We start from the raw sequence: 10,338 nt of genomic DNA on the forward strand, positions 1-10,338 counted from the left end.
GCTGGGAGATTTTGTACACAGTTCATATTGTGGTTGGGAAAGATATGTCCTCAGTAAAGGTGTTAAAATATGATGAAAATATCTTCACTGACCTAAACTGGTGTTGGTGGTACTCTGGTTATGTCGAGATAAGTGCCCAAAACTGGATGGAGTGTTCATGTACAGTGTAATGTGTATGTGTGTAAAATAAACAAGCTTACCTGGATTAACTCATTATTTTACTAATTTATTTGCTATGAGAAGATTTTAATTTTTATTTATGTATAAAGCTGATGACACAAAGAACCACACGAGGAAAAACAAGAACAACACATAAAAAAATACTGAAATTATAGAGGACATAAAACAATCTAATATGTTTATTACTGATATAGAAAATAACACATTCAAATACTAAATGTATTTCAATAAATACAACTATCTCTGTAACATGTGGATGTCCTCTGGTCTGAGATGCTGGGGGGACCAGTTAGAGACCAGCAGCTGGACGTCAGTGGTTGGACTGGTGGACTACTTCGGTGAAGAGTAGACGACGTCTGGCTCTGGTTTAAAGTCTGAATACAAACACACACAGTTCAAACAACAGGAAACATGATTACAAGCTTTGTAGTTCAGTCAAGACCCCCAACCTCCACCTCTCTGCATCACACACAGTCCCAGTTCAGAGCTGTGATCTGGAGTCAAGATGTGGTTTAGTTAGCCTAGCTTAGCTTAGAGTTAGCGATAAAGTTAAAGATAAAGAGCAGCTGTACCTGGGCCTCATTGTTGGCTCATAACTGACGTCTTCAGCTGGTTCACTCACTGCAGAATAAAACACATTTAAATTACTTAAGGTGATTTTTTTTTTTTTAAAATGCAGCTTCATGAAGAGATTATTTGAATAAACCACAGCAGCTTTTCTCAGTTTTCTCATCTTCACATCTCTGCTGTGAAACACAGACGACCACAAAGAACTTGGGGGTGTTTCTGTGATAAATAAGTCAGACGACCACAAAGCTGCCTTCTGCTTTTTAACACTTGACCACAGAGCAGAAAGCAAACATGTTCTCACAGCATGAACACTATTATTAGACAAACCACAACACTCTGCAGTGACACGTCTTATCAACTTCAGACTGCAGTTACACTAGATTCATCAACATCAATGTTCAACATGTCAGGATGTCACAGAAACTATGAACTGTTATGTCTCAGGATCCCAGTACAGTTACTGAGATAGAATTTAAAATGTTGGAGACACAAATGTTAAAAACAGAAACAGGATGCTGGACGACTGCAGAGCTGTTAGCTTCAGTTAACCACAGACCACAAACATGCAGTCCAGCTCACAGTGAACAACACTCAGTAAGTACAGAGTTAAACACACACGGTTACATCTGAATAATCAAACTGTATTCAAAGGAGACAAACACATAAACTTTATATTTCAATGCGCCCTCAGTTTTTTAGATTCAAAATTAACAATAATATAAATTAAATATAAATTTAATGTCCCTTTAAAAATACATCAAACATGTTAGCAGCCATCATGTTGTACCTTTTTACATAGTAACAAATGAGCTAAAACTTAACATGAGCCAAAGTCACATGTTTCCCCTTTCAGCTGTTGATTGGCTGTTTGAGAGCATGGGTGTGGACACTTGCTTTTACTAATTTATATTCAGAATTCATTTCTTTGGGTTCATCTGCTTTATAAAATATTTTCACACTTGATGTCTTTACCCTGTGTTAGTTTAGATGGTGGTGACTTCAGGTTGAAACAAAAAGCCCTGAAAAAAAAGACAATTCATCCACCAACGCCATGTTTTTACTGTTATAGCAGTAATTGATCAACAGCCTCTGTGCAAGTAGATGATTTTGTTTGGTGAGTATCTGGAATGACCGGATATCAGTGCTACCGAAACCAAGCGAAAAACTACATATCCAGATAAACCAACACCAAACCAAGATTCAACATAACCTGACACTTTGGTTTCCCTACACTGTAAAAAGAACCAACTTAATTGAATTGTTTCAATTGGTAACACCTAATTTAATTAAGTTCTTTGAAATGAAGTTAATACATTAGATAACACAACTGATTTATCTAATGTATTAACTTCATTTCAAAGAACTTAATTAAATTAGGTGTTACCAATTGAAACAATTCAATTAAGTTGGTTCACCCATTTTCTTTTTACAGTGTAGAGCAGGTGTCTCCAACTCCATTCCTCAAGTAATACTGTCATGTAGTCTTTAGATGCATCACTACTCTTACACATCTGGTTCAAATGGTTGAATCAGCTGTTTAGCATGTCATCATCAAATGTCTGGTAACAAGCGAGGTCATCATTCGTAACAAAGATGCATCTAAAAGCTGAAGGACAGCAGCTCTCGAGGACTGGAGTTGGAGACCCCTGCTCTAGGGGATCATAAGCAGGGGATTGAGATCCTTTTGCTCTTTGGCTTCACCTCCAGCTGAGGTGACAAAAAGGAAAAGGTGAACACTGCTAACATGATCCCAGAAATCCAGTTGAGCTGAAAACATCCCCAAATGATGAATGTGTGCTTTTAATTTTTGACTTTCAGTACCATACATGAAAAAATATAGATAAACATAAAGGAACCCCTGATCTACACTGCACAAATGTCCTCACAGTAGAACAACATGAAGAAAACACAACACTACCTCTGCTTCATCTGATTCGCTGTTGATGATTCAATATTTTGATGTAACTGTACATGACATGAGTGATGATGTCATCTTCTCCAGTTTCTTCTTGATCTGCTGAAATGATTCAGAATTAACAATAATATAAATTAAATACCTAAAACACCAATTGCATTTAATAAAGTTGTTACTGTGATCATATTGAATGTGAACTTTATTCTACTAAACAAACTCAAACATGAAAGATCAGGAAGTCTGAGTCTCACCTTCAGGTTTCCTGTGAACACATCGTCTCACCAGCAGAACCAGTAACACCAGAACCACAACACAGACTGATCCAACAGATGACAACACAGGTATGAGAGAGGAACCAGGGTTAGAGGTGGATGCAGGTGGAGGTGTGGATGTAGGTGGAGGTGTGGTGGTGTGTTTGTCTAAAATAAAGCAAACACAGTCATTAAGTTGTCGTCACATTGTGAATGTTGAAAGCTGCAGAAACACAGACAGGTGAGTGTGTCACCTGTGACAGTGATCCAGCTGGATGGAGACTCTCCATGACCGCTGATGTCACACTTGTAGAGGCCTTCATCAGACCTGGAAACATGCTGGATGGTCATGTGACCTGTAGGCTGCTTCCTGATGAGGGAGCCATCTTTATAGAAAGCAGCTGGGAGGTTGGAGGGAGTGGTCTTTGTTTTACAGAGCAGAGTGACGTCATCTCCCTCCATCACAGGGAGGACAGGACTCTGCAGGATCACTGATCCACCTCAACACAGAGACAAACTACAGCATTTCATCCATTTACACACAGCTTCATCAACACTAACTCCACACACTCAGCTTACCAGTGACTGTCAGGTTAACCATGTTACTGATGGGACCCTCTCTGGACTCACACCAGTAAACCCCACTGTCTGATGGGAAAAGTGTGATCTTACAAGAGGAACCAGCTGGTTGTCCAAACCCATCTGTTCCACACTGAGTCCTCTGTTGTTTGCTTGTGTTTCTCCTCAGAGTCCATCCAGCAGAGCTGTCGTCCTCCTCACAGCTCAGAGACACAAAGTCTCCTTCAAAGAACTGAGAGCTGCTGGGACTCACAGTCAGACGAGCTGTGAGGGTTACAATGAAAAACTGATGATCTGTTAGACTTTACATTGTGAAACATGACCCCAATCAGGTCATATCAGTGAGCATTTCTCAGGTTTAAACTGTGACAAAAGAAGGTTACTGACCTTGGTTTGTTGTGCAGCTCAGCAGTGAGATCAGAACTAAAGAGAAATGACACTCAGGTTGATTTGAGGTGAACATAAAGAACAACTCCACACAAACAGCACTAACCACTGCATGTCTGTGCCAACTCTACCAGTCTACTTTTCTGAACAAACACAGTTTGGACTCTTGGAGGTTTTTTGGGAAACGCAGTTATTATGATTTTGTGCACTGTATGCACTTAGTATATACAAATATCCACTGCATTTAAATAACCCTGTAAAGTCATGTGTCCACTGTGCAGCTGTGTTGATATAATGAGTGAATGATTTGATCTTTTCACTGCCTGCTGTGTTTCCTCGACTCCTGAGCAAAGATAAAGAGTCAGTTCAGACCTGCAGTTGGTCCTCGTGGTGTTTTGAACTTGAATTCAGCCTGATTTGTTTTTCATGTCTTCTCCTCCATCATCAGTTATCAGGAGAGCAGACAGTCAAAGTACAAGAATTCAAACAAACACAGAGATTCTACTTACAGAGCAGACACAGCACAGATGTTTCCTTCATCGTCCTTCTCACTCATTTCAGCTTTTTTTCATTTCTGTCACTGACACCAAGTAAAGCCCGCCCTCTTCCTCTCAGCACCAGCTTTCTATTGGTTCAAAGATCATGTAGGTGGATCGTAACTAACTTTGTATAAAGACGAGCACAATAAAATATCTTTTTAAAAAACTACAGGGACACTACAGTCCCTTTACTCAAAAAAAAAAAAAAAAAGACCAGTGATATAATTATAAACAATGATGCCCATTATGCCTCATACACAAAAACGTAAGCAAGTGAATTTAAGATGATGGAACATTTTTCATTCCATTCCTTCATTTCATTTACATGGTCTATATATGGCCACTAGAGGGAGATTTTGGACATTACATGCTAACATGGATACAAACAGATCATCAATGATGCTTACAGGGTTAATGTTATTATCAATATTGAACATCTGCAATAGCTAATAAAATTGTTTTACTTTACTTGATTGTAAATAAATATTTTCTCGCTTTAAATATGTTCATAGTATTAATGAAACAAACCTTGAAGACTCAATCAGAATCTGGAGGTCCTCACTCAATAAATCCACCAGAACAACATAAGGACTCGAGTCTGTTTCAACCGTGTCTGACATCTAGACTCCTCGGTTAAGCCTAAAACTATGGAGATTAATATGAATGTGCACACAAAATGGTTCAATTTCAGAATGACAACCACTGAGTACTGTTGGACATTTTGGTCCTGTCAGTAGTTGTTTCCTTGATCACACCTCAGATCCAAGCATGAACACATTCACTGGTTCACCATGTCCGAAAACATCTAATTATTCTTCCTTTTTATTTCTTCTGAAGGGAAAAAAGACTTAACACTGAACCAAGAAAACATTGCATATGACTCATTAAATTGAAAGTCTGAGTGAGGCTGGCTGATGACTAAAAAAGATGTAGTAGAAACAAAATACACTCAGATATCAGACTGTTTCAAAGTAGCTAGTAAACCACTGTTTAACAATATTTTATTCTTTTTTCTGATAGGCCAAAAGGACTTCTGATATTTGTACTTGTCTTAAGAATGAATTACAGGAGGCTGGTTTGAAATCTAACCTCATTGTGTTTTAAATTTTCTGCAGGTTAGAAAAACACTAAAACACCAACAACAGCAAAACCCAACATTGACAGACTTCCGAACAGTCCATGATTTCCTCTATTGCTTCCATCCTCTGTGTCTCCTCCTGTCTGACCTGCAGGTGAGAAACAGGTGTGAGGTGTCAGCTGTCAGGTAGGTGATGAGTGAAGAACAGAACAGAATCCATTTCCTCTTCAAACTGCTGTCAGACATTATCTACTGCACTCTGATCACATCACTCAGACCAGCTGCTTTCTACAAAGTCTCATCAACAACATCTTTAGAAACAAACATCAACAACCAGGAAGCAGCTTCACCTCTGATCACACACACACTCAACTCTACTCACTCACCTGGAGGATCAACAACACATGAAGGGAGATGATGCTGATGAGCTCACACAGTGGCGGTCCTAGCCTGTGTGGCGCCCTGGGCGAACACTCCCTCCCACCTTAGTTCACAGATTCACTTTGTCTAGGGTTTATTTCTGTGTTTTCGCACAACCCAGGATTCAAATCATGAATACATAATGGGCTTGGATTTACAATATTATGAATGAAATGTGCTCTATTTGGAAGCAGCCGTGCTCCCTCCCCTTCCCACAGGTTGTGTGTGAGACTTTAAATCATCAAACTGTAAAATATAAATTTTAAATTGTTATTGATCCCTTTACCCCGAGTCCTAAAGTGTATATTTATTTTCTTACTCTTCTTATATTTATTGTTTGTTTACTTGCACTGCTGTAACTGGAGCCTCGTCATCTCGTCTCTCTATATACTGGACTGTATGTAGCGGAGATGACAATAAAGTTTACTTTGACTTCAGCAGCGAGCAGGCGCACCGAGGGCTCTCGCGCTCACTTTTCGTAGAATTTCGAAAAAACAACAACATCGGTGCAAATTATAAGTCTGTATCATAATGTCCGGTGTTTTCGTGTTTGTTGGTTTGTTTGTATTTTCTTTTATTTTGCGAGTTGGTTATTAGATGCTGCTCCAGCCAGCCAGAGAATCCCCCGCCGCCCCGCCCTCTCCTCCCTGTGCCGCAAGCAGCAGGCGCACCTCGCAAACGCGGGGCGCCCTTACTCCCAGCAAATTGGCGATAGAAAACCGATCTGTGCCTATGACATTCCCAAATTGCGCTGGCATGATGTCGGGGCAGCATGAGTATGAGCAATTTATTTATTTATTTTTTTGCCGATGCCCGTGATGCCGCCCCCCATCACGATGCCGCCCCGGGCAACCGCCTGTGTCGCCCGTATCAAAAAAAGCTACTGCACATAAGGAACTTAAATATAAGTTATATGAGAGATTATTGAAAAAATATACCTCGCAACAATGTAATAATAATAAACCCATATTTAGACAACAAAATAGATGATTAAAAGCATTTTCTGAGGCCAGTAAAATAGGGCTCATTGGATACAAATGCCCACAAACGCTACAATGGGAAAGTCAAAGGAGCTCAGCATGGATCTGAAAAAGTGAATTATTGACTTGAACAAGTCAGGAAAGTCACTTGGGGCCATTTCAAAGCAGCTGCAGTTCCCAAGAGCAAGAGTGCAAACAATTATTTGTAAGTAGAAAGTGCATGGCGCTGTTTTGACACTGCCACAATCAGGAAGAAAACGCAAGCTATCACCTGCTGCTGAGAGAAAATTGGTCAGGAGGGTGAAGAGTCAACCGAGAACCACAAAAAAGCAGATCTGGTAAGAATTGGAAGCTGCTGGAACACAGGTGTCATTGTCCACAGTCAAACGTGTTTTGCATCTCCTTGGACTGAGAGGCTGCCGTGCAAGAAGGAAGCCCTTGCTCCAAAAGCGGCACCTTAAGGCTCGACTGAAGTTTGCTGCTGATCACATGGACAAAGATAAGACCTTCTGGAGGAAAGTTCTGTGGTCAGACAAAACAAAAATCGAGCTTTTTGGCCACAATGCCCAGCAATATGTTTGGAGGAGAAAAGGTGAGGCCTTTAACCCCAAGAACACCATGCCTACCATCAAGCATGGTGGTGGGAGTATTATGCTGTGGGGCTGTTTTGCTGCCAATGGAACTGGTGCTTTACAGAGAGTAAATGGGATAATGAAGAAGGAGGATTACCTTCACATTCTTCAACATAACCTAAAATCATCAGCAAGAAGGTTGGGTCTTGAGTGCAGTTGAGTGTTCCAACAGGACAATGACCCCAAACACACATCAAAAGTGGTAAAGGAATGGCTAAATCAGGCTAGAATAAGGGTTTTAGAATGGCCTTCACAAAGTCCTGACTTAAACCCCATTGAAAACATGTGGACAATGCTGAAGAAACAAGTCCATGTCAGAAAGCCATGAAATGTAACTGAACTGCACCAATTCTGTCAGGAGGAGTGGTCAAAGATTAAACCAGAAGCTTACCAGAAGCTTGTGGATGGCAAGAGCGCCTAATCAAAGTGAATATGGATAAGGGACATGTAACCAAATATTAGCACTGCTGTATGTATATTTTTGACCCAGTAGATGTGATCACTTTTTTCTGTTAACCCATAATAAAGTCATAAAAGAACCAAACTTTGTGACAAAGAAGTATCTTTTCCAATCACTCTATCAGAGGAAAATCAGAGTTGTAGAAATAACAAGAGAGCCTCCAAAAGTTGAATCTGTTCATCTGGACGTAGCGTTTTGTGGGAGAAACATTTCGTCACTCATCCAAGTGACTTCTTCAGTCTCAGCTGACTGCAGGTTTCCCCAAACCTTATAAACAGTACCTTTGCATAATGACTGAAACCAGCCCACTGAAGGAACAATGGGCTGTGAGGTCAGTTCCTTCATTATAATTACGCAAATTCTCATGACCACTGACCAAAACCCACTGATCAAAGAACACTGATCAATGGCCATGACGTCCATTCACAGAGTTTTGGGGAATGGCTGCAATCACAGCATTGTAAGATGGTGACAGATGTACCCTTAGGCCCCCTCCTCGATTCAGAGATGGTCTTTCCCTTTTCACGTAAATGGCCTACTTGACTCCGCGCTCAAACCAGCGTTCTTCCCTGTCCAGGATGTGTACATCCTCATCGTTGAAGAGAACAAGAGAGCCATGAAATTATGTTCTTTAAAAGTGTATGTAAACTTCTGACCACAACTGTATCAACCCGATGGCACAAATCAATATATGAATTAAATTACAGGCAGGTCTTAAAGACATAAAGACTTTTATGAGCTCTAACATTTTACTAAATTCAGACAAAGTTAAAGTTATTTTAATAAATTGTCAGAAACATGGTGTTTAATGAGATATTTACTCTGCATGGCCTCCAGCACTACAGTGAGGATCAATATATTGACTCTGTTTATCCATAGTCGGGTCACAGTGGCAGAGTTTTCCTCATGATCTTTACCACAGTGATGTTTTCCATCCTCCTGAGAGATCCTGAGACCAGATGAGATATAAAGGGACTCCAGTTCATGGCTGTAACCTCTGAACATCACCAGCAGACTGTTGGTGGGTGTAGGCAGGCTCATGTTTAATCTTTTATATGGATTTTTGTCTATTTAATGTATACAAAGGGAAATTGTATAACTGAACTGATTTGAAGAAGGATATCTTCCAGTTTGTCAGACTATCAGCCTGATATTAAACTCTAACCCGCATTAAAGTGGTGACCTGCTGGATGTTAAAGAGGTTATCAGCTGTGCTGTAATACCCAGTTTCACCAGTAGATGGGAGCAGACATTAAATATGATTCAGGTGCATTTTCACTTCACTGAGAAGTTTAGCAGGATGAGCTCTGAGTTCAGGATCCTGAAGAAAGTCCAGTTCATCAGTTTGTAGTTTCAGACTCTAAAACACTTCAGCTCAGTTTCATCTGAGACACCGAATGTGACACTGTGAATGTTTCACGGAGGAAGAAGAAAGAAAAGCATCAAGATGTTGACGCTGCTGATGTTGATGTTTTATTTAACAAAATATGAAAAATAAAAATGACTTGTTTTTTTTCATCAGTTGGTTTCTGGGTAATTTAGAGGACAAAGACAGAAACTCTTCTCTCTCCAACACTAAATAATGCTGCTGCTGTTTCTGTGGTTTAATGTTTGTTGTTTCCTGCAGTGAAGAGAGGAGTGTATCAGTTAGCCTCAACCAAACAGGATCAAGTCAATTTTTTCATCAGCTTAGCAATATGGCTGTAAAAAGGCTGATTTATTTATGTTTTATTGTTACCTTCATGAAGAGATCATTTTAATAAACCACAGCAGCTTTTCAAAATTTTCTCATCTTCACATCTCTGCTGTGAAACTCAGAGTGACAAAGAACTTGTGTTTCTGTGATAAATAAGACAGACGACCACAAAGCTGCCATTTCTTTAAATACTTCACCACAGAGCAGAAAGCAAACATGTTCTCACAGCATGAACACTATTATTAGACAAACCAAAACACTCTGCAGTGAGACGTCTCAACAGCTTCAGACTACACCACATGTCAGGATGTCACAGAAACTATAAACTTACAAATATATAAACTTTATAGATTCAGGATCTCAGTAGAGACACAGAGGTAGAATTTAAAATTTTAATTTCAGTTAAATATAAAAAAGGTGAATTTAAAGAAAAAATTGTGAACAATATTAAAATAATTTCTCAATATAATTTTCTCTTTAAATGAACTGATGCCTTGTGTGCTGAGTTTAGATGCTTTTCCAAATGATGTTCCTTCCTGATTTTAAAATGAACAGCTCTGTGTTGAAACAGCTGCAGCTTAAGTGTTTTCTTTCTATCAGAAACAGGATGCTGGACGACTGCAGAGCTGTTAGCTTCAGTTAACCACAGAC

General features: G+C 39.7%; 1 long non-coding RNA gene across 1 annotated transcript; it reads right to left on the reverse strand.

Annotated features, from left to right (window-relative positions):
- Positions 1-439: 439 nt before the first annotated feature.
- On the reverse strand, positions 440-3,222 carry LOC102080631 (uncharacterized). Its single transcript, XR_002061290.2, has 5 exons — positions 3,171-3,222; positions 2,917-3,084; positions 2,669-2,767; positions 753-801; positions 440-554 (listed from the first exon to the last, which is right to left on the reverse strand). It is a non-coding gene; the product is annotated as an uncharacterized LOC102080631 (long non-coding RNA).
- Between the last annotated feature and the right edge of the window lie 7,116 nt (positions 3,223-10,338).

Source organism: Oreochromis niloticus, linkage group LG3 (assembly GCF_001858045.2).
Source record: "Oreochromis niloticus isolate F11D_XX linkage group LG3, O_niloticus_UMD_NMBU, whole genome shotgun sequence".
NCBI classification, from domain to species: Eukaryota; Metazoa; Chordata; class Actinopteri; order Cichliformes; family Cichlidae; genus Oreochromis; species Oreochromis niloticus.